Raw genomic sequence first — 22649 nt, 5'->3', positions numbered from 1 at the left:
GGGTTTGATCTGTGATTCTGCCACAATTTTCCTCGGTGACTTTGGAAAGACGGCCAGTCTTTCTGTGTCTTGGTGCCCGCTGGTGTTTTTTTGTATTCCAATTTCTTGCTTCTGCACCTTGTAGGTTCCGGGGCGTCTCCATGGGCGTGAATACCAGTGATACAGCCAAGTTCAGAATTAAGTGGGGAAAGAAGAGAATTTGGCTTATATCCTGGGTGAGTGGACATGGAGCACCAAAAGAGTGCAGTCTGTTTGTCAGCCCAGTCTATTCCGTCCCAATGCCTTTAAAATAAAGCCTTTTGTAGGCTGAAAGATAGGGATGTAAAACACAGCTCTGATTTTCAGGCAGCTGTCCCACACGCTTGGCCCTTCCTGCAGGTTCTGTACAGAACGAGGGCGACCCAAGCGCTCGCTGCTCTGCAGTGGCAGTGCAACTGCACGTGGCAGAGCCAGCAGCGGGAGGAGAGTATACACTGAAGCTTTTTCGTAATTTTCTTGGGGAAAAAATCTTTATTGCTACTCTGTGAAACCTGAGGGAAGGATTTTGTTCTCAGCAGGGAAAAGACGGGTTTGTTGCTTTGAAGAAAAGCATATCTCCAGCAGCCTGCAAGAAGGGAGGCCTTTTTCCCCCTGCTATAGCTGGACTCATGGCAGGTCTTTCACCCCGGTGAATAAAGCAGTACGCTAGGGACGATTCACGTGCAATTGTGGAGGGGTCGGCCATCGGCACCGGCAGCGGTGCGGGTGAGCAGGAGGGGATAAGGCTGAAGCACTTCAGCCCTCTGTGAGGGTTGCGACGCCATCAGGATTTTGCCAGAAATGGTTCAGCTGACGCCGTCCTTGGTGGGTTTCCTTGGCAGGGAGGGGAAAGAGGATGCTGAGGGATCGCCTCCTAGCGCCCTGCCTCCATGGAGCAATGCTTTCCTGTGTTTGCAGTGCAAAGGAGACAGAGCTGAGCTGAAACCAGCCCTAACCGAGATTTCCCCCGACTAGAAAAGAGATGACACTGGGGGCGATTAGTATGTTATTGCCTCAACACATTGAACAAATGTGTAGTGAATCAGGAAAGGGTTTCCACATTGAACGAGCTAGTTTTCCTATTCTTCAGTGTGAGTTCTTATTTTTCAAGTACTCATACACATCTCCATCGTAACTGGTAATTTGACAAGTACAGAATAACTTGCATCGGCTGCTTGCAGCTGCCTTTTAGTGCTTGTATTTGCAGCCAGCTACCCTGCGTGTTCCATTAACACTGCTTTCATGGAATATTAATGCAGCTTTATTACAGTATTTTTATTTCTGGGGATTATTTATTGAGCAGCAACTCTGAAGGTTAGGCAGACACATTTAGGAACTGTGATGTACATTTATTCTTCAGCTGCTTCAGCGTCTGAGTGCTGGGGAGTTGTTAATTGTAAGTACGCGAAGTTCAGCAGCACAGCGTTAACAGGAGGAGTGTTTGACCTGGGGCTGAAATTCAAATGTTTGTTACTTAAAAGAAGAAATAAGTCTTCAGGAGATGGAAGGCAATCTCATGACCGAGGGTAAAAAGAAGGGAGGTGGTTGGACACACTTAGAGAGAGCAAAGTTGGTGCTACCATGTTTTTTGAGGTCAGAGGGATGATGTTAGTGTTGAATCCAGTTTACCTAGCAATTTTGCACGTCAGCGACCTCCTTATATTATTACACCACAATTAAAAATGAATAGAGTTCTCCTCCCTCTTCTGTATTAGTTAACTTCTCCGTATGCTGGTAGGCTAAATGGGTATTGAACTGTTTAATTAAACAGCAAAGTCTGGGGAGAAGCCAGGAGCATGCTGTCAAATTAAAGCAGTTGCCTGTGTAAACAGCTTCCCATAAATCAGATTCTCTTGTATACATAACAATTGTTAATTGAATAATTACCTAAGTTTCATCTCTTAATTTTTTCCTCAGGAAATGCATTAGATTTATTTGGAAGCACTGGATTTTATAGCATGTTTTAATTTAACAAAGTTGAAGGTGCAATATTTGTGCTAGTAGGTATGCAGAAATTTTCAGGGTTTGCGGTGCAGAGCAGGCTGGGCGCCCTGCAGCACCCCGCCTTCTGGCAGTTGTGTGGGTGTCTGCTGTACTCAAACCTACCTTGACTGGAGAAGTGCTCAGAGCTCTCCCTCCTAAGGATAGGAATGGTTTGACAACAATCAGAAGCCAGCACTAGGAGGTACTTGTTTTATATTTTCTTTTTTGAAAGAGTGCTGAGAATATTTGCCTTGCTCTGTGGATATCCTTTCATGAACTCTTCCTGAGATGGATAAGGCCATGTCTTCCTGCAGAGCTGTTTTAAGCAAGCTGCTACTCATGGGTTGCTGTTTCCAACATGGAAATTGCCTTGTGTCTCTGTGCTACTTCAGGGATGTGCATAGAAAGCAGCGGGCGCTGCTACAGCCCAGGTCAGCTCTGTGATGAGCTCCTATAAAGGGAGCCCAGCTCATCATTAGCATGACCACTGTATAAACGTCCATCTGGTCAGATGAATCCATACCCAGTGTTTTTGGGAAGCAATTCAAAGCAATCCATCATGCTGCTGCAGACCACGGCAGCACAACATGGGTGTCAGGCCTGACGTTCCCTGACCAGAAGAAGGTAATCCTCAATATGCACAGAAATAGAAAACCTGAGCTTTATTGAGCTGATCGTTTGCTGTGTTCCCCTAGACAGAGAAAAAAAAAATCTGCTGCTCTCTTTCTGCTTATAAAAAGAAAATAAGTGTCTTTGCAAAACCTCCTTGCCTTCTCCAAGGCTCTGTCTCTACCCTGTGGCTTTATAAAAACACGGTTGCTGTGAAATCTTTCTCCAGGGAGATATTCTTCTCCTTGCTTGTGTCTGTATGTTCTGTGCGTCAGTACTTCGCAGAGATGTAGTTTGGGCATGAAAGCCAAAGCCGTGGGGACAGGATTTAACTCACAGCTCTGCCAGTGGTTTCTCCCTGTTGTGCTGGCTCACAGGATGCTGCCTGCCCCTCCTCTCTTACGGGGCAGACCCAGGATCACCTCTCCAGCCCCCAGGTACCTGTCAGGCTCCAGCATCTACAAAGTGTTGAGGGAAGTTGGAAGCCAGGAGCGTGTGGCCTTGCAGGTTGCATTTGTGAGAGGTCCTTGTCTGTAATTGTGAAGTCAGGGATGAGCATTGTGAAGCTCAGCCTGAACACAGCTGGAATTGCTGCTGAAAACACGCCGTATTTCTGTGAAGGTGCGTGAGGAAATGAGACAAAGATCTGAGTAGCTGTGAGAGAAATCAATAGGAAAGCACTGCTCAAAGCAGCAGGCACACAAGGTAGCACAGGCTTGGGGAAAAAGCTGAGGAGGAGCCTTGAATTTGCAGGCAAAGTAAGGCTCTTGTTTTTCCGTTGTTTCAGCCACCAAAAGCAAAGGAGCAAGGAGGAGTATAAGCTTAGGAAAAAGCCCTGTGCAGAAGATTAAACACAATTTTTATAAAAAATGAGGACAAATCCGAGTGAAGTGTGGAAGGTGTTTGGATGCCTAAAATGCTTCAAGAAGGAAAGCAACAATCTGTCAACAACCTGTGATCCCCTTGCTGAGCAGGGCACGGAGCAATGTGCTTGCCGAGAGGGGACTGGGCTGCACGGAGACACTTCTTAGACTCCAGCACCAGAGCTCCGTAAGAAGGGACTAGACAAGCATCTGTTAGGGCTAACAAAAATATGCTTGGGCCTGCCTGGAGGGTGGAGAGAGGATTTGCAGCCCCTTTCTGCAGCTTTGTCTTTTGCTGTCAGGTTGTCAGCAGTTTCCTCCATTTTTCAGTCTTATTTGATCACAGATGACATCTTAACCCTGAAGTGGTCCATGCTTTGGGGCACAGAGCAGAAATCTCGTGAGCTTACCTAACAGCAGCTCTCTGAAGCACTAGTATCAAAGTGCTTTTAACGTTAAGATGGGAAGAGATGTCTCATGGAGCGTGATCGTGCTCCTTGTTGTTTGACAATGTGGCGTCTTTGTTGCACAAAACTGCAGCAGCCGATCCGGCTGTTCCTGGCTAGGGCCTCCTGGCGTGGCCGGCACCTCTCGGCTGGATCTGTGGTTCAGTACTTGCACTAAAGAATCTTGCATGGCAACAAAGAATTAATCTTTTTCAATATATTGACATGTCTGCTAGGAGAAATCTTTCCTTAGCCAACCCAGACAAGATCTGGTATCAGGGAAGTATCTCAGCTTCTGCTATTCAAACACATTTTTTTCTCTATCGCCGTTCAAAAATTCCGAGTTCATTTAAGCTCTCAGATTCAAATCAAGGATTTCTCACCTATTTTAAATTCTTTTGTGTGATCTGGGAGAAAAGCATCAACTTGTGTTTGTTCTTGATGTGCTGGATATGGCTCCCTCATGTATGTCGGCGAGCCTTTGGCACTGTGTGGAAAAGCACCCTAAGGTTAGTAAAGCTTTTATCTGCTCTATTCATTTTGTATTACAAAGAGAAATCTGAGCCCACATCTTTAGCAACTGTAAGTTTGTGGAATTCCTTTGAAGCTTGCTCTCTTAATATGCATATAATAATGAATCATGATAATTTCAGTGAAAATCTGCTAATTCTGATGTTTTCTTTTTTCATAACAATAATGATGAATTTGATCACTCCTCGGTAAGATCAAAAGCTGTCAGACGCTCCTCTTTGTTTTATCAGTATAATGAAAACACAAATAAGCTTAAAACACTTTAAATGCCCGAACATACAGTAGCTGAAAGAAACCCCAACTGTCTGAATTATACATTAGTATGGACTGTAACAACCCCAATTATCTTTGTTGGATGTATATTGCTGAGAGGGAAAGTACTAACTGATGAATACAGTAACTCCGGTAATGTTTTCTGCAGCCCTTGAAATACTCTATGTGCACTGGCGTGTGTAGCAAGTAAGGGCCTTTTCCTTAAAAGCAACCAGAAATGGCAAAGGAGGGATTTTTCACATCTGATGAGGGTCGCAGAGGCTCTTGAACATCAGATTTCCTTTTCCTGTTATTTTAAAATAAGTATTCTACTGTCAAGAAGATCTGTGGGAAAACAATATGTAGTTTTTGCATTATATTTTTATGAACAGCTGACATCAGTGAAAGGTAGGTCATACTTAAGAAACTCATAAACCAAGATTGTAACAATTTTGAGCAATTTATAGGGTTTATTTAATGACTTCGGGTAATAAGGAATGAAAACCGTTCCCAAAAGGCCCCAGACAATTGGAATATTGAACCGGAAAGCAGATTAGTTAAAGTACAATTTACAATGTTGTATGGCTGTTACTTTTTATGGCACACAATTTCCTTCATGGAGAAGGAGTATGGGAAAGCGTCATCGTGCAGATACCTTGCCTGACCAAACACATCCCGGTTTGTCTGAGTCCTTTCAGGATGCTGTGGCTGTGAGACGAACAACAGCACGCTTCCACGCAAATGAAAGGAGGAGAAAGAGGTCTCTCAAGGGTAAGGTGAATGGGATTATTTGCTATACCTTTCAAACACCATAAATACGGTGGAAGCGTGGCTCTGTCTTACTGTCTCTGGAGAAGATGTCACCTTCTCCTGCGTCCTGCCTCTCGCCCATTCCGGTCCCCTTCCGATCCCGGCGGCTCTGCAGCGGGGGCACGGAGCTCGCAGTGGTGGCTGGGACTGCAGTGCCTGGCACTTCCCTGCCAGCTCCAGGTGCCTTCGCAGAGCAGGAAGGACGACGGCACAGTCCTACGGTTCGTGCGCTTTGCTAGGCTGACCGGCTCCCCCGGACAGTGCTGGAAACAAAGCTGACCAGCACAGCCAGGGCCCACCTCCATCGCAGTCGGTCGCTGAGCCACGGCGATGCGGTCCCTGGCGAACGCGGGCTGCCTGGGTGAGGCTCCAGCGGGGCGAGCCTCTGAGCTATGTCCTCTGCAACTCCCCTAGAAGGGCTGCCATGGCATTTGTGTTTGATGGACACACTGGACGGTGGTAGCAATAGTGAACTGAATGTGGTGAAGGAAATTAGCATGCTGACAGCTCCATGCCAAGTATCCAGCAGAAATGCATCTCTGTCAGAGAGACAAGGCAACTCTGTCACCCTTTCATCAGATGTAATTGAATGCCTACAGAGGTGGTAATTACAAATACCATCCAGACTGCACAGACTCATTTGTCTTTGTTTATCATCAGAGCAAGTATATTGATCATTACTAAAGCACTAAATATCTTTGGAGAGGAACAGGAAAATCAGATTAATAAAGCCTGACATGCATTGTAAAAAGCACTTCTCCATGAAAGTCAAGTTTGGTAGGTACAGAAATGACAAATGAAATTACTCTTTTAGCAATCTGTTGACCTAGAAGTGTTATCCTGGGAGAAGTGGCTCCTCTGAGAAAGCCACTTTGGATTTTTATTACTCAGGTCTTTCTTCATATTTTGGAGCCATCTGAGTCGCTTTGTGTTTGACTATATGCATAGCTTTGAGGTTTAATATACTCTCTGGATTATGAACCTGATTGCTGTGGAGTTAGTGGTATAAAACTGGTGTAATGGAATTTTAATGCAAGTCCACCAAATAAAACTATAATGGGAATCAGGGTATTTAAGGAATAGATGTTACAGTACATGTATTAAGTACGACAGCGCACATCAGGAGTTACATGGACAAAGTTATTGGATGATTTCCTATTTACATTTGAGTAAACAGAATTTGAGCTTTTATGTCACAATGCTTTGAGATCTGGCTTGGCTCAAATACTTGTCAAAATTGTGCATGGTTATCAGAGGCCTAGAAGGTCCTCTCTCCCCCAAAGTTCAGAGCTATTCTCACTGGATAGCATATATACGAAAAAGTGTATGAAATGGGGACACCACCAGGGAACTTCACCAGATGCTGAAGCCATCTTTTCAGATTTGATTTGAAGCATGTTTTTTGTTTTCTTGAAAGTATGTGGGGTAGCTGTAGTGGGCTTACGTATTCCTTAACAGATTGGTGTATATACTGCCTGTGTGTGTATCTATATATCTATATCTGTGAGAGAGAGAGAATATATGCTAAAATATGTTACTACCCCCAGCTCCCCAAAGCAGTGAATCACTTAAACAACAAAACAAAACAAAACCAGCCCTCGTTGGCCTACCTGCTGATCTTCGTGGGCACTGCGAGCAGCCACCCTGCAGTTAGAAGAATAGCCAGAACTGACTTTCTTCCAGAGCGGGGGACCCAACTTTATACAAGGAGTTGCTTTCAGATATCTGTAATCAGAAAAAGCCTTTAATCACTTAGTTTTAGCCTCAATTTAGATTTTCATGCATGCCAACTAGTAGAACCTTGTTTTCTAAAGATACAATCTTTCCTATTTTGAAAGCTTGACAGTTCTAATGCTTTAAAATTATTGAAGCTGACATGTCTCCTCAAGAACTGTTTAATCTGTCAGATCCTTCATTCTTTTATTGTCTCTGTCATATAATGACTCAAAAAAAAAAAAAAGAAAAACTCTCCCAATGAGTTATCTTTTACCTTTCTTTAACTCACCAATTTCTCTGTAGGAATTTCTCTGTAGAAACAGAAGAGCTAATTAAAAATGTCCAATATCCTAAACTATGAGTTACGATGGAGTGCGGAGCAGTTTGCAGGCGGTATTGTCGGTGTGGGCTGCAGGTGAGATTTACTTGCACTGGATGCTGAGAAGGTGTCGTGCCTCGCACCGACCATCCAGCCCCATCCCGCTGTGCTGGCGCTCGCTTCGCCGCTGCGGTTGCTGCAGCTCGGCACCGGCCTGCGGGGTTGCTTCCCATGTGCGGTTCTCGGGTTTGTGCCCGACCTGCAGGCCTGTGTTCTGGAGCTGGGGGAGTTTTGGTCAAAACACGACTGGCTTTTCTTTCCAGAGAAAGAAACTGTAGAGTTTTCTTAAAATTAGTAAACCACTAAGACAATTGTCCTATAAGCACATAGTCGTTTGCACCAACACAAAGTAAGGCTAGAATGCCAGCCTTTGCGTTGAATCATAACCAACCCCACCATCCCTTCTGGCTGCTGTAAATTGCTACAGCAGCATCAGGACAGCAGTGGGAAGATTGTAAAATTTAGTGAGATCTGCCAAGATGAAAGAAAATACATGAATGGATGATATCAGCACTATTAGTTTTCTTTTTCTCCTTAAATTAAACCAATTATTGATTGCAGTGGGAGTTTGACTGAATAATAGATGTAAAATAAGTTCAAGTAAGAACATCCGGGTTTGATTTTAACACGCTTGGGTATCAAGTTGTAGCCTACATGGTGTTTCAAATGTTTAGTCATAGCAAGACGGCTTCGCTTATTATTCTGTGGAGGGATAGCAACAGGGTATTATGCATTAACAATCCCCATTCCTAATTAAAAACAAACAAGAGATGCAAAATCACACAATCAAAAGTGTTTAATCTGTGGAGGTTTAATTTTATGATACTCCTAATCCACCACATCTGCATATATAATGGCAGGTAAATAACCCACTGTAAATGACTGATGTGAAAATATAAACAAAAGTGAATTTGATACATGAGTTGAAGTGCCTTTTGAGTTATTTTAGACATACAGTCTCCAGTTGCCTTCCTTCATTGCAAAGGCACTGGTAGAGTACAAGATTTCACTGTAGCTTTACATTGCTGTTTACAAAAATAGCTTGTCACAGTTCACATGTAGTCTGTTCAGTTAATTTTGAGTTTTCCACAGAAACTGAGGTTATGCAGACTGGGCTGTGGTAGGATGGAAACTGTGCCCGCTTTCCTGGTAGCCCTCGGGAGGGGGCTGGCAGGTGAGGAGCCCTACTGAAGGAAAGGAGAAGGGGTGCTGTGCTTCTTGTATTTTCAAGTAAGCTGTCCTCTGGATTTCGCAATGTCTAATCCAAGGCATGTTATCAAGGCTTACATTGTCCCAGGCTGCTCCCTAGTTAGTTTTCAGCTGTCTTGAGCCTTCTACTGAAGCTGCAGCTAGTGGGTATGCATCCTGTACGTACTCGAGAGACTTCCAATCAGCTTGGATGGTCTCTGAATCAGACCTATGATGAATAAGGCATCGCAGTGTTATCTGCTAGATTGTCAGTGGGTACAAATGGGTGTCGTCACTGATTTTTAGCCTCACACCACCTGGGGATAAGCCCTTGTTTGTTCTACATGAAGCTGTATTCCACATTTACTCATTAGAAACAACAGGAAATGTGTATTGTGGGACAAAATAAAATGGCACAAAAATTGAGAGCAGAATAAACAAAGCAGAGCTGTGTGATGAGCGTGTACTCAGCTGGGAAATGCAAAATGATAAAGACATTCATGCTAGGAAGAATTCTAATTGCTAAGAGGAGCTGAGCAGAGAGTATAAATAACCAGGCTTTTCCATCTCAGACCTAATAAAATCTTCCTCCCTGCTCAGAAGGCCTGTATGCAGCGTGCTTGTTTTCACTCAGTGGCTTCCAGATTTTCTCCATTGAGAACAAAGGTCAAGAGTGAAGTTCTTTGAGCTAAGCAAGAAAGTTATGGACACTTAATGATCCAAGGTGGATTAGGGAGGGTAAACTTGGTGGTTTTAATCAGCAGTACTGGGACGTGGGCATGGAAGTCTCCTTTGTGTGCATGTCTTTTGTTTTGCTGCAGTGCCAGCACAGTGAAAGTGACGTTTAAATATTTTATGAACATGGACATTAGACAGGGGAAGTCTATTAAAACAGAAATTCACATCACTTTGTATGTCACTTAATTGTGTAATGGGAGTCTCTCTCTGTAGTAATGTGCCATTACTGAGCAAACTGTACATGCTCATTTTACGTATTGGGGCCCAGGGGCAAAGAGGATTGATTCTACTGGAAGTATATAAAATGGGATTTAGGGTAGGATCCAGGAGAAATATCCTAGAAATGACCTGCAGGATAGAAGCTGTCACAATCCAGCAACCTAAGAGTAGTCAGAATCAAAGATCTGAGTTTCTTCCTAAGTAGATTACTGCTTGCTTATTCTTTACAGTTATTAATCACGCTTACAGTAATATGACAAGGCAAAAACAGGACTCTACAACTGTAAGCAAATAGATAAGCCCCAGTACTCCCAGAGCTGAGCAGCTCACTGCAGGGTATAATCTCAAAGTGCCAGGAAGCTGTTTCTCAGCAGCTACCTCTCTGGTTTTTCACTGATACGCTGCGCGAAGCTCCTACCGGGAGAGCAGCGAGGCACTTCGGCACATTTTTCCTGCGCATATGGAGTGAGGCACTTCCAGGCCAGTGCTCATTCCCTAAAACAAACCCTTGTCATGCCAGCAGAAACATCTGCAAGCAGACCCACCGGGTCAGTGGCGATCTCCTTAGCTCATTGAAAGTGCAAGGGCAGGGCAAGGTGCTCTCCTCCCTCCCCACTGCTGACCATACCGCCGTGCAGGCAGCCTGTGCTTGACCCTGAATATTTGGTCTGGGGAGTGATCTCAGGCCTGCCTTTGCATACAGAAGATCTCTGCTGGGTATAAAGAGGCTGTTGTGTGAAGAACAGTGCAATAGCGGGCAAGAAATAAGTCATTAAGTAGCATGGAAAGCCTGCTTAGTTTTCTGCAAGGAAGTTGTGCTTGAGGTTCAGCTACAGCCTGGGGACAGCCTTCCAGTAGCCCCCTTCACCGTTTGGCCCCTAGAAACAGAAGGGGAGTGCAGGAGGGAGCATGAAAGAACTGGTGTCTCCTAGTAGGGTGGCAGTGACAGACCTGGCGCTGCTTCACTCGCTGCTGTGGGCATCCACGTGGACACAAACATGCCTGTGCCCCACCAGATGGCATGGAGCCATGGAATGGTTCGGGTTGGAAGGGACTACGAGCTAAAAGGTTGGCTGATGCTATTTGGCATTTCTGCAGTGAATGCAGGGAGACATATGGAAGTGACTCTGCTGAAAGAAGATGATGTGCTGGACCATAACGGTCAAGCTGACGCTGCTGTTTGGATTTGTAACCCTACTGAACGTTAATTAATTGTGCAGCAGCTGTAATCTTCTGAAGACAGAAGTTGCTTGTCAGGGTCATCATCTTTACAGTGATACAGCTTGCCAGTGTTGGGTTATGTCTGTGAAGCCCTCTGAGTCGTGGTCAAACGATTGTGCTTGTGGCACTTTACAACACGTGTGGTATGAAGGGTTAATAGTCACATTAGAGCAAATCAGTCCAATCTGTCTTCATCATGCTTGATCAAGCAATTACAAATGCAGATGCCAGGTCCTCATGTTTATGAGACACAGCTGTAAGCTCTGTGGTGAACAAAGCAATTCATTTAACAATATAGATACCTCAGAAACGCAGTTACAGGTATAAGAAAAGAGCTGGACAAGAGACTTAATGGCTGCTGGATGTTCTTTCGTCTTTTTTATTTTTATTTTTTGTATTCTAACCTGAAATGCAATGTATTGCTTAAATCTAGTTCTAGAATCAGTGCATTTCCAGCTCTAACTTATGATCAGCTATATCATCAGTGTTGCACCTGCAGCCCACCTGCACCACCAGCCTACTCAGAAGAATGGCGTTAAGGTTGCGAGCAGAGGTAGATCGAGGTGTCTGTTGCACAGCATCCAGTTACACCTCTGATGTGCTGTGTACATCATATGGTGAGTTTTCATTTCTAGGCTTTTCTGGGCTATTCATCCTTATGGTCATTTGCAGTGCAGCCTCATGTTACTCCACCACCTCGACTTTCAGCAGCTGTACTATTGCTTAATTCCTATTTGTGCTTTAGCTTCCCAAAACATCTTACTCATCATAGCTCCTATTTTTTTTTTTTCTTTTTCTTTCCTTTTCACCCTAACTTCGTGTTTTCATCCCGCTGTAGGGCAGGTGGTTCCTGCTATTCCAACTATTTAGCTTTGAGCTCCAGACTGAGAGCAATTCACACCGAGCAATTCACTCCTAGTTGTCCCTCCTTGCCACCTAGCACCAAGCTTCTGATTTTGCTCTTGATCCTTATTTTGGAAAGACTTAAGTGACATGAAGATCATACATCCCATACTGAAGGAAGAACCTGAATTTACATCACGATACTGATCTGTGTTTGGTTATCCTGATTGCTGCTATTGAGTGCATTTATTTGCATTGAACAGTGCAGTCAAAAGAAAATAAAACTGTTAGAGTTATGTTGTTACTCTACTTAATGCAAGTTGTCACACTCCGTAGGAGTACCGAAGGGAAGGAAGTCTGTATGATGGGGTTATTGCTTTGCCATGGGCTGGCTGACCCCGGCCCCGTCACACTGCACACTCAGTCGTACCGCCTGCCCTAACCAGCTATCAGTTCAAGAAGGATAAGAGCAGCAGTGATAAAATGCACTTGTAAAAGTCAGAGAAAGTTATGTGCCTAAGTAACAGAGGCAGGGTGAGCAAACCCCATCAAAAGGAGTAGAGACCAGGAGGTTTGGCGCTAGATTAAAACAAACAAGCAAGCAAACAAAAAAACAATCCAAAAACCAACCAAAAATCAGATCTGCAATTTGTTATTTACAGTTCAGCACTGTGAAATCAATTACTGAGATGGAATTTAATTACGACAGGTTAACACTTAATCTAAGGCTCTAAACCCATAACACGTAATTTGAGTTTACTAATCATTGTAATGCTAATGGCTATTTGACATCTGCTCAGTAAAATCGGGCAATCCATTTCGATGCCAATTTACTCAGTAACTCCCCCCCTGCCCACCCCCCCAGTTGACTAAGAACGGTGCTCTCACGGTGAAAAATTGGACAATAGTGATGGAGAATACTGCTCCTTGTCTAATTCTTGTTGCTGTTAATGTTTCAGATAAATCTGGCCTGGGATACAGTTAACCTATTTACACAGTCATATTCAGTAATTTTTCGTAGCAGAGTCGAGTGCTTCTCCCAGCTGCCTTGTTGACCTGGTGGGTGACTTCAGGCAAGTTTTTTTGCTTTTAAGTTATTCAGTAAAGACTTTCAGCTTTGAATCTAGTTGTGTCCTTGTTCTTTATGTAATATTAACTGTGTGAAGGACCTCCCAGATCAAGTTTGATTTTGAGAACTGTTTGCTCTCTGCCTCATTGTTATTCTGCTTGTGTTTCCCATCACCCCGAGGTAGCTGCGCTTTAATAGGAGCAGCAGTGAGGAAGAACGCGGGAAGTCGAAGTCTGGCAATGCCACGGCTGGGAGAGCCGAGGGAACAGGCTGTCATCCAAAGGGCACGCTGCTGGAAGGGCGTTACCACCCTCTCTGCACTGTTGCGTTGTGCAAGCCGCACGGCCTGGAGTGTGCCTGCTCCTCGCGGGGCAGCCCCTCTGGGGGCTTGCCTGGGGTGGGCATCTGGGGCCTCTCGGGTCACCGTGGTGTGCCTCACCGGAGCTCGCGGCCAGAGCTTTGGACTTAAGTGATTATTCCTGCTCCAGCATGTGTTCATGTCCAAAACCAGTTGCATCTCACTTGCAAAACAAAATGAGCAGCTGTTTTTTTATCATTTCTTAAAACTTGGTTCTGTGGATTTTAACAGTGCTTTTGTTGAACTAGTTCTTTCTTACTGAATTGTTCTCTTCTGAGAGCTAAGAATGCTTACTGCGTTTCTACCTAAGTCTTCTAAAATATTTGGTATTGAGCACTTACAAATTGAGCTCGAGCACTTACAGGCATTCTCCTTTCTTCCTCTTGGGACACTACTGAAGAGAAACCCAAACATGGTCCTCAAGAAAAGATCCTTGTCTGTGTGTTTAAGCTAGTTATTTCTGAATCAAGCGGCGTGTAAACCTTATGTGTAAAGAAAACCATGAACTCAGCTTGTGCCCATTTTTTCTTTAAAATAAGAAGGAAAGCGTTACGAGAGATTTGTATGATGACAGCTGACTTTCAGAGATTTAAAGAAGTGACTGCATTTGTTTTCTAGTAAATCGATTCTAAGATGAAAATCTGCACGTGGCTCGTGGAGATAGAACTCTGATGCAAAAATCATTAATTTCCCCTGTGCCAGATGGTGAGGTTTGGGCATCAGACGGCTGTTCCCTGGCGAGACTGAGCCACACTGCGAGTTCCTGTGGGTGCCGCACCCAGTGTCGTCAGCTTCTGCAGCATGAGAGGAACCATGTGTGTTTTAACCTCATTCTTGGGTTTTGCCAAAGCTGTAGGGTTAGTAAAGGCTGTACGTGACTCAAAAATTTCTTGCATCAATGACATTTCCATGAAAAGTTAAATGTCAGAAACACCGATAAAATATCTGTGCATGAGTATCGATTTTTCCAGACTCTTTTGATGGATCTTCAACAGGCCAACTCACAAAGCCGGACCTTTGGGAGAGAGTGGACTAGGTTGTTGCTCAACATTATCCAAAGTTGCTTTTATTTTTGACTTGCTTTTTTAGGTAACTTCAAAGCCAGAGAGATTTCATTGTCTTTTCCCAGTACTAATATGATTTAAAACGTGTGAGAGTGGCTATTCATTTAAATGTAAGAATAATTAAATGCCTTTAAGGAAGGTAGAAAGATAGCAGGGCCTAGATTTGGGAAGCATTTGCCTACTTTTGTGTGTAAGGATTCTTCATAATCTTAATAATGTTTTCTTTGTTCAGTGAAATCCCATTTCATTAGCAGCACAGTCTTCAAAGATGTTCTTGTAGGAATTTCAGCAGAGCTGCCTCTCTAGATGAACCACATGTAGAGCTTGGTGTTAGTTTTTGCTGCCATGAATGTCTGATGGGCACTCAGTACTTTTTTCTTCTTCCTTTTCAAGTATCTTGCTCTGCACAAGGATCCAAATTATTGCGGTAGAGTCACAGATTACAAAAACAAAGTCTTCATTTATAAAAATAATGGTTATTTGTAAATTTAATTCTAAGTGTGATTTAGCTCTACCACTCCGTGGAGCCATAGGAAACAAGCTGACAAGCCTTACTGAGGGTGACCATGTGAATATTGGTCCCCTTTCCTGGTCCCAGGGTAACTTGCTGTTTTCTGACCCAACAGAGCTTGCTTGTATTCACGTTAATGGAACCACCGGTGTCAGCGGTGATGTTTGTGTGAGTGGGGACTTAGAACTGGGTATCTTCCTAGCTCCAAAACATTTTTATACTGCAGTTTCAGAACGGGCATCTGTAATGACACCATAACAGAAGGTAGTATGTGAAAAGGGTTCAACTGCTGTGTTCCGGATAGAGAATTTATTTTGTAATGCATTCAGAAAACACTCCAAGGGTAGAGGACCAAGTTGTATTTGATTTTCTCATTCTCTGTAATAATCATTGTTGTTGTCTTGCAAAGCTCCAGCTTTGAAGTGCACTGCATAAAAATTCTGCAATACCAGCAACTGTTTCTCTTTAGTTATTTTCCAAGTGATTTGATTTCCTCAATAGCATTAACTATATGGAGGTCTAACAAGTTGTAATTAATGTATTCAGACATTTTCTTTTGTGAAAGACTAGAATGTGAGTGACAGCAAGAAGGGAAAAAAGCAGAGTAAAATGGGATGCTTGAGAAGATTATCATAACATAAAAACTGACAACTTTTGGGCTCCCGAATAACATACTGTATTACACTGAAAAGCAAGGAAAAAGCTATTTCTTATTAAGACAAATGTGGCTTTGAGATTTTTTGAGGAGGGGAAAGGTTTTCAAAAGCCTTTTTAATGTTAGAAATATTTGAACATTAAAGTTCACGGAGAGTTTGTCACATGCCCCCGGTGTATGTGCAGGGAATGAGCAGAATGAGCGTGTGCGTGATAGGAAGCCTGAGCAGTTATCGGCTCTTCAGTTCCCCGTTCGGCACTTTGTTCAAGCCGTGTTTGTCAGGTCTGGTCTTTCAGGGCATCGCTTCCATATTTTCTGAATCACAGATTCATAGGATATTCCGAGTTGGAAGGGACCCACAAGGATCATCGCGTCCAACTCTGGCTCCACGCAGCACCAAAAAATCAAACCGTATGTCTGAGAGCGTTGTCCAAACGCCAGCCAGGTCTGGATCTGACCAAGATCTTGGAAATCCGAGAGCATAATTAGAGAAGAGTCCTGTGTCCTTGAACTGCTGGTTTGAAATCAGAGTGGGAAACATATCGGCAGTTTTGCTTTTGTGAATTAAGAGCTTGTCAGGAGGCGAAACAATTTGGGGAAAGCAGCAGGAAAGCCTCACCTCGCAGCTACCCAGGAGGGACACGCTCCCCAGACACACGGAGGACTCCAGCCCTGGTCTGTCAGCCCAGCAGCTGCCAGCACCAAATTCAGAGAGAGGGGCTCAGGTAAAGGGGTTCTGCTTCCAGCTTTGGGGCAGAGAGTTCAGATTATTTTTACATGGCTTGAAGTTGCTTGTTTGGTCCTAGAATAGTAAAAGAAATAAAAAACAAAGCTTCTGCTACTTGGCTTTTATCTTTTAGGAGGGGTTGTGAAAGAAACTATCCCAGTCCTTACTCATTGCCTGCCTAGGTGTGCAGTTAGCTCCGTGGAGAGGAAGGTGAGCTGAGCAATGTGAACCTGAGTCTGGTCTGGATGCTGTGGGAGAGCGCTGCTGCTGGGTGAGCCCGGGGAAGGCCGGTGCCAGCAGGCCTTCCTCCGCCAGGGAACTGCAGGATGCTCTGGGCCCCCCCCCAGACCCCCACCCGGCTCCGTGCCAGCACTGTGGGATCGTGTTCCTCCTGGAGGGGGGTGCTGGATGACCAGCGAGCTGAGCCAGCCGCCTGTCCCCGCACGGGGATCCCGTCCCCACAAGGTCACCTGCACGCTTGCCCCTTCATGTGTATTTCCGAGCCAATAAAATTCCCGTTTGCTCTGGTGCATTTTGTAATCCACAGCTTTCAGGCCAGAGATTGATTACCTGTATTCCTAGATAAAATCGAAGCACAGTACTTAAAACAGATTTCTACTCAATTATTTCCCCCAGACAGCTTAAATGGTGCTTTGAAACCCGAGATTAGCTCAGCAGTGGCTGAAAGACATGTATCTGCTTTTCTTTTTGGCCTTGCTAAATTTCTTTTTTAAGGCATTTTAGTGCAGGTTCTTTGATGTCCATGAAGCAGAAGGCTGATACTTGAAGACTCAGACTGTGCACGGTATCTGACCCGAGGAACCTGAGGTCAGGCACGAGCAGCTCCTGAGATCGGAACCCGGCCATCAGCGTGCACGGGGCGGTGGGAGCCGCTGGGCCGGAGCCGGGGCTGGTGTAAGCTAATAGCTTCGTTTTCCAGGGAGGTCAGCCAGTTCCCAGCGAACTTCATCAGCTGTTTAATAACAGTTTGCACGTGCTGCAGCAATGAGGATGAACTTGTGTTTTCTGGCACACTGGAACTGCCTTCTCTCCATTTCACTTATGCAAGAACCAAAGCAAATACATTTTATTTGAGCTTTTCTCATTTTTTTTTCCTCAGCTGTTGAGCATCTGTAGGTTTCTTTGTTTTCCGAGTAACCACTTGGTTTTGTGAACTCAGCAGATCCCGATGCCTTGCAGCAGGTCACCGGGAGGAGTAAGCTCCAGCACGGCGGTGTCGGTGCTCTTGTTCCCTGCTGCTGCCATCTCTTGTGCACCCCTGGTGTTAAACCAACACAGAGAGAAACCCAAGCAGCGTCGTTTTATTGCCGCTTGTCTCTGTGTGACGCTCCAAACAGCCCGGCTAATGACTATTCCTGACTTTGCTTATGTCTGTCTCATTTTCCAGAGGCTTCTGTGCACTTGCCATAGGAACTGCATGCTGTAGACCTAAAGCACAGTGCTGTAAGGGGTTACCCGTCCTATCTTAACAGGATCCTACCAGGCTATGCATGGCCAAAATGCATTTGCTGGCTAGCAAATCAAGTTCTTGATAAAAAAAAAACCTGCAATCCTAAAACACGTTGGCTGAAAAGGAAACCGTGACTTTGATCCAGAAATGCAGAGCTCCTGGTGGGAGCTGTACCTCTGCAGACACCTCACGTTGGATCAGGACCACACCTCTGAAGTGAGAGCCCCGGTGTGCTGTGCCCCACGCGGTCCGTGTGCCCCGGCTGGCACCGTCCCGTGGAGCGAGGCAGGACCCTGCTCCAGCCGCCCCTGCTGCTACGGCTGTAGGACGAGACGGGAGCAGGGACCAGAGCAAAGCCACCAGGTGCAAAGCGCTGTCAGCCTGTAAGAGGCTCAGCACCGGCAGTTTTGCTCTCCAGATTTAGTCCCAGGCTTGCCAGGTTTCCAAATGTAGGCAGAGCCTCAGGGGATGGGATAGAGCCTCCCTTGCTGCAGCTTAGTTGAGAACACATTTTTTTTTATTTTTTTTTGGTCCGGTAGTAGAAATCAGTTCTAGCAGGATGGACTGTTGCCATTTTTCAAGGAGCTACAATTCAGCCATTTAAATGGGTAGACATGAAATTCCTGAGGATGCCAGGGAGGAAGAATGAAGTCAAAGGAGGATGATAGAGATGAGAAATTCAGTAGGACATTTTGTTAGTGTTTGTTCTAATACTTGGGACTGGATAACATTTTTGTACAGAATGTTTTCAACTGAAATAATTTAATCCCAGCAAGATTTGAAAAATATGCATTCATTTTGAGTTATACAGCAGATGGAGGCTTTAAAATATATTATTTTTCTTGGATTTCTTGACATCTTGTTTAGAAAATTTTAATTGTCATTTTTTTCTGAAAACTTTCTATATTACATTGATAGGTCTAAGTTTTAACATTGCCAAGAGATAAAAATATATATTTAATATATATTTAATCCAAAACTGATATTTCAACTTTTTTATGCATGAGTATGTTAGCATTTATTTTAGTTTGTTTTGTTTTGTTTTTTTCCCCACTTCTCCAAATGATTGGTGATTCTGAAATACCACTTCTTTGCACTTTTTTACTTGAAGCCAGTGCAACACGGGTGAGTTCTTCAGTTCTCTGAAGACAGTTTCACAATCCAGAAAATTGAGATGCTGGCCAGGGAAGAAGACATCCTCGATCTGTTTCTTACTGATACTGAAGTGCAAATTGGAACTGTGACAACAAAGTCCAGTATCAGTTACAAAAAATTGCAGTTGTGTATAGTAAGGGATGGGTTCATAGCTCACAAATAGACCGCAGGTTGTATATTAGAAAAATAATTGAAAAAGAAATCTACAGCCAGATCCCACAGTTCTAGTCAGTTACATACAGTTATACTGCAATTTCAGTGAAGTTATTCTAGCTATTCTGATTTACAAGTACAAGTGAGATTAGAAGACTGAAAATGGGTATGATAGAATCAGAAGAGCTGCTAAAATATGTGAGTTATGAAGGAGACCAAAATATCCTGAAAGGCGTTACAATACAGGATGATTACATGTCTCCTTTGGTGATTTTTTTCATATTGAATTTTGGACCATTTTCTTTTTTCCTTGGAGTGCCGTACTACAGGTTAAAGTGGAATAGCTGCATAATTTTGCAATCTCATGCTAAAGCAGCTGCATCTGTAACTCATTTAATGGAAGTTTTAACACTTTTATTTTTTTTCCTTTTACAGTATCATATTTCAAACTCAATAAAGATAAACTTCAAATAATATCTGTATATCATGGAAGATTCAAACCGCTGCAACTGAACCCATATTCCCTAAAGTGCTTTTTATGAGCAGTGTTGTTTTAATCTGCTGGTAGAAGTAAAAGCAAACATTTGCCAGTGTTTATATTTGCACCCTTGGGACAGATGATGGAGGAGCTATTTGCTCCAGTCTTTAATCAATTGTGGGTAAACAGCACCAGTATACGTTGGTCGTCCATATTTTCTAATTGGTGCTTTTAGCTGTGAAGTCTCCTATCATTCACCAAGGAGATTTACAACTGAGGGAGTGAGGGGAGGGACAAACACTTACCAGTTGTTCCTCTGATGGATCTGATTCAGCAGTGAGTATGGCAAAAGGGGAGCGTGAGATACAGCTTATTTGCAGATCAGAATGCAAAACATGGAAGATTTCGCTTGCTTCATTTGATGAACTGTTCCGCAAATCTATACCTGCACTAACACCAGAGATGCATAAGCAATGCTAATGCTTGACTTAGCCCAAGCAAACCTATTTATTTTATGCAAGGTAAGTTCTTTGAACTGAGTCAGTCTGCCTCATTCTTATGAGGAAGGGTTTGTAGGGTCCAGAGAGTTTAATCAATTTGTTTTTCGCACTTTCTGCAATGGGTGAAGTGAGGGGTTTGTGCCAGCGTGTACAGAGAGCACTTAGTGTGAGTTAGAAGATGAATCTTATTGTAGCAATGCATCCAAAGTTATGCAGGACATTGCAAACTACTGAGCAGAGAAGAAGCACGTGAAGAAGAGTGACGATGAAAATGGCTTGTGCTTTTTTTATTTATCTCGTTTGGCTTCACTTGGATTCTCCCACAAAGCTCTGTAAACCTCAGTTAGACTGAAGCAAAGTCCTGTGTTCATGTGTGTAAGTAAATTTGAAGGAAGATGCCCAGAGAAAGTGTTAACACTTCCTAAAAAGCAGGAGTTTACCAACAGTTCTGTTGTTTGTTCCCTTTGCTCATCCTGACGCTAACCCCGGGAGCTGCAGAGCGAGCTGACACAGGTGGCAGCTTTGTCCCTGCTCAGGTCGTTTGCCAGGCATGGTGTGGAGCTGGGCATTTGCTGCCAGTGGGTGAAAAGCACAGATTTCTGGTGCTAAGGGCATTTCCTTTCCTCTTCAAACACTGAAGGGTTGTTTTGTTATCGCAGGTTCGCATATTGCCAACTGCAGCTTAAATTACAATGTGCAAAGCAGCACGTATTATTCCAGTGTTATAGGCTCTGTTACTACTGATTACAATTTTTAAAGGCTCTTTGAGTGCAGTCCCAGCCCACAGGCAGCTTAAACGCTGAGCTATCCAGTTTTCAGAGCCAAGGATCTAGGCATTGGCTAGATTCAGCTCCCAGTGCAATGTAACCACAACCATCTGCTGTTACCTCCGTTTTTCTTTGCAGTCCCTTACCTGTGTGCTGTCTGTATGCGTTACTCTTCGTAACAAGTTTCAGTTTTGAGGTTTGGGGATGGTTGATATTTCCTTGTGCCTATTCAGCCCTGGCCACGGGGTGCCACCGTGCTGTGCACGTGTCCCACGGTGGCAGAGAGGTGCGTGTGGGCCTTGCAGCGGTTTAGCTCACTGCCATCCTCACGTGGGTGGGATATTCTCATACGCAATGGAAGCATGTTATTTTGGGTTGTTCTCAGCTCGGAGCAGCAAAACAAAATGATTCACTTTTCATCTTTGCCTGTGACATCTGAGCAGCAGGAAAAGGGTGGGGAGGAAGATTCTTTTTCTGTGAGCAATTGAAAAGGGTAATGATATGAAGAATTACATATTCAACATAGTTACACTCTTCGGCATTTTTAGCGTAGAAAATAGCACAATAAATGCTGTAGTCTGACAAATGTTAAGTATTTGAAGTATGTCTGTGTAAGCTTAGGTGCAGCATGTTTAAAGTAGCTATTAGCTTAATAAATGTGTGAAGCTTAATGATGTCTGAGGCTAAAATAATTGCATTAAGGCAAAAGGTATGCAAGATCTGTGAAGTCAAGTGCAAGGCTTCTGTACAGCTGTTTTACAAATACATTTTACAAAAGGAAGTCTAAAAAGGAACCAGTGCCTCAGTGTAGACTCTGTAATGCCTAGTATTCACCGGTTGCTGTGAACAGTGTCTTTATAATCTCCTCTGTGTTGAAAAATGTTTAAATAATCCAGGAGATAAAAAAATAAAATTTTAATTCCATTGCTCTTTTAATCTCCATACCACCTAAATACAAGTGGGACTGGAGTGGGCAATGTCGGGAGCCCTAATGCCAGCCACGATTCCACGTAGGAAGGAGGCATCTCTTTGCTCTCCCAGCCTTGACCTCACCTCTGGGCTTTCCGTGCCAAAGAATGACCGTGGCCATGGGTCCTGTCTGCACCAGCTATCAGTTCGGAGGCTTTACGGTCTTCTGTTTTCCTAATTTTATACTACTTTATGTATTCATATGAGTCCCAGGAGCCTGGCAACACTTGATAACTTACAGACAAGAGTTTTTGTTGAGTCAGATTTCTGAAGTGCAAGCACGTCTTATCCAGCTCTTTCACCTGTGACAGCGCGCACAGATAGCACTGTTCGAGGCGAGCTCTTTAGCACATCTCTCTTCACAATATTCTGCTTTTTCAGCAAGATAGGACACACTTTCCTAAGATTCAGACTTTATGCACTGATTACTTCTCTGATACAGCTTAACTTCTCTGGCATTTAACTTTGAAGCCAAATGAAAGAAAATCCAATAAAGATAAATGAGATGTCTATAAAGGATCCAAGAGAAAATACAGTAGAGTCAGCAATGAATTTGAAAATACAGTGTATTGAGAAACTTGAGGATAATGGTTTCTTTATGAGGTTAGATCTCTTTGTGAAGGGTTGGAAGCATTTAAGATAATGAATTGCTTTAGGAGCAACGCTTTTCAAACTGTCATGGCTGTGATTCCGTACATGCTCCAGTCCAGCTACAGAAGTATTTTGGACTGGATGTATAAAATAGTACTTTGAAAATTACACCAAGTATTGTGCAGTAAGCATCAACAAAGAACAGTTTGGCTTCCTGTATAATTCCTTACGGGAATATCATTTAATATGCTCTCTCATCAACTAAATCTGTTTACCTCTTTTAGGTCTCCTGCTGCCAATGATGACCAGAAGTTTCTTCTGCTCCTGAGAGACAGGTAGATTATTTGAACTACTTATTCATAATA

The 22649-nt window shown here is 43.7% G+C and overlaps 1 long non-coding RNA gene across 5 annotated transcripts in view; it reads left to right on the top strand.

Moving 5' to 3' along the window:
- Positions 1 to 22649, top strand: part of LOC310880132 — a 155134-nt gene that overhangs the window by 54505 nt on the left and 77980 nt on the right. For all 5 annotated transcript variants that reach the window (XR_014571468.1, XR_014571469.1, XR_014571470.1 and 2 more), the window contains one exon: positions 22569 to 22619. This is a non-coding gene — a long non-coding RNA (uncharacterized lncRNA). The remainder of the gene's footprint in view (positions 1 to 22568; positions 22620 to 22649) is intronic.

Source organism: Anser anser (genome assembly GCF_964211835.1).
Source record: "Anser anser genome assembly, chromosome: 12".
Classification (NCBI taxonomy): Eukaryota; Metazoa; Chordata; class Aves; order Anseriformes; family Anatidae; genus Anser; species Anser anser.
This window is presented reverse-complemented; position numbering and strand designations above follow the sequence as displayed.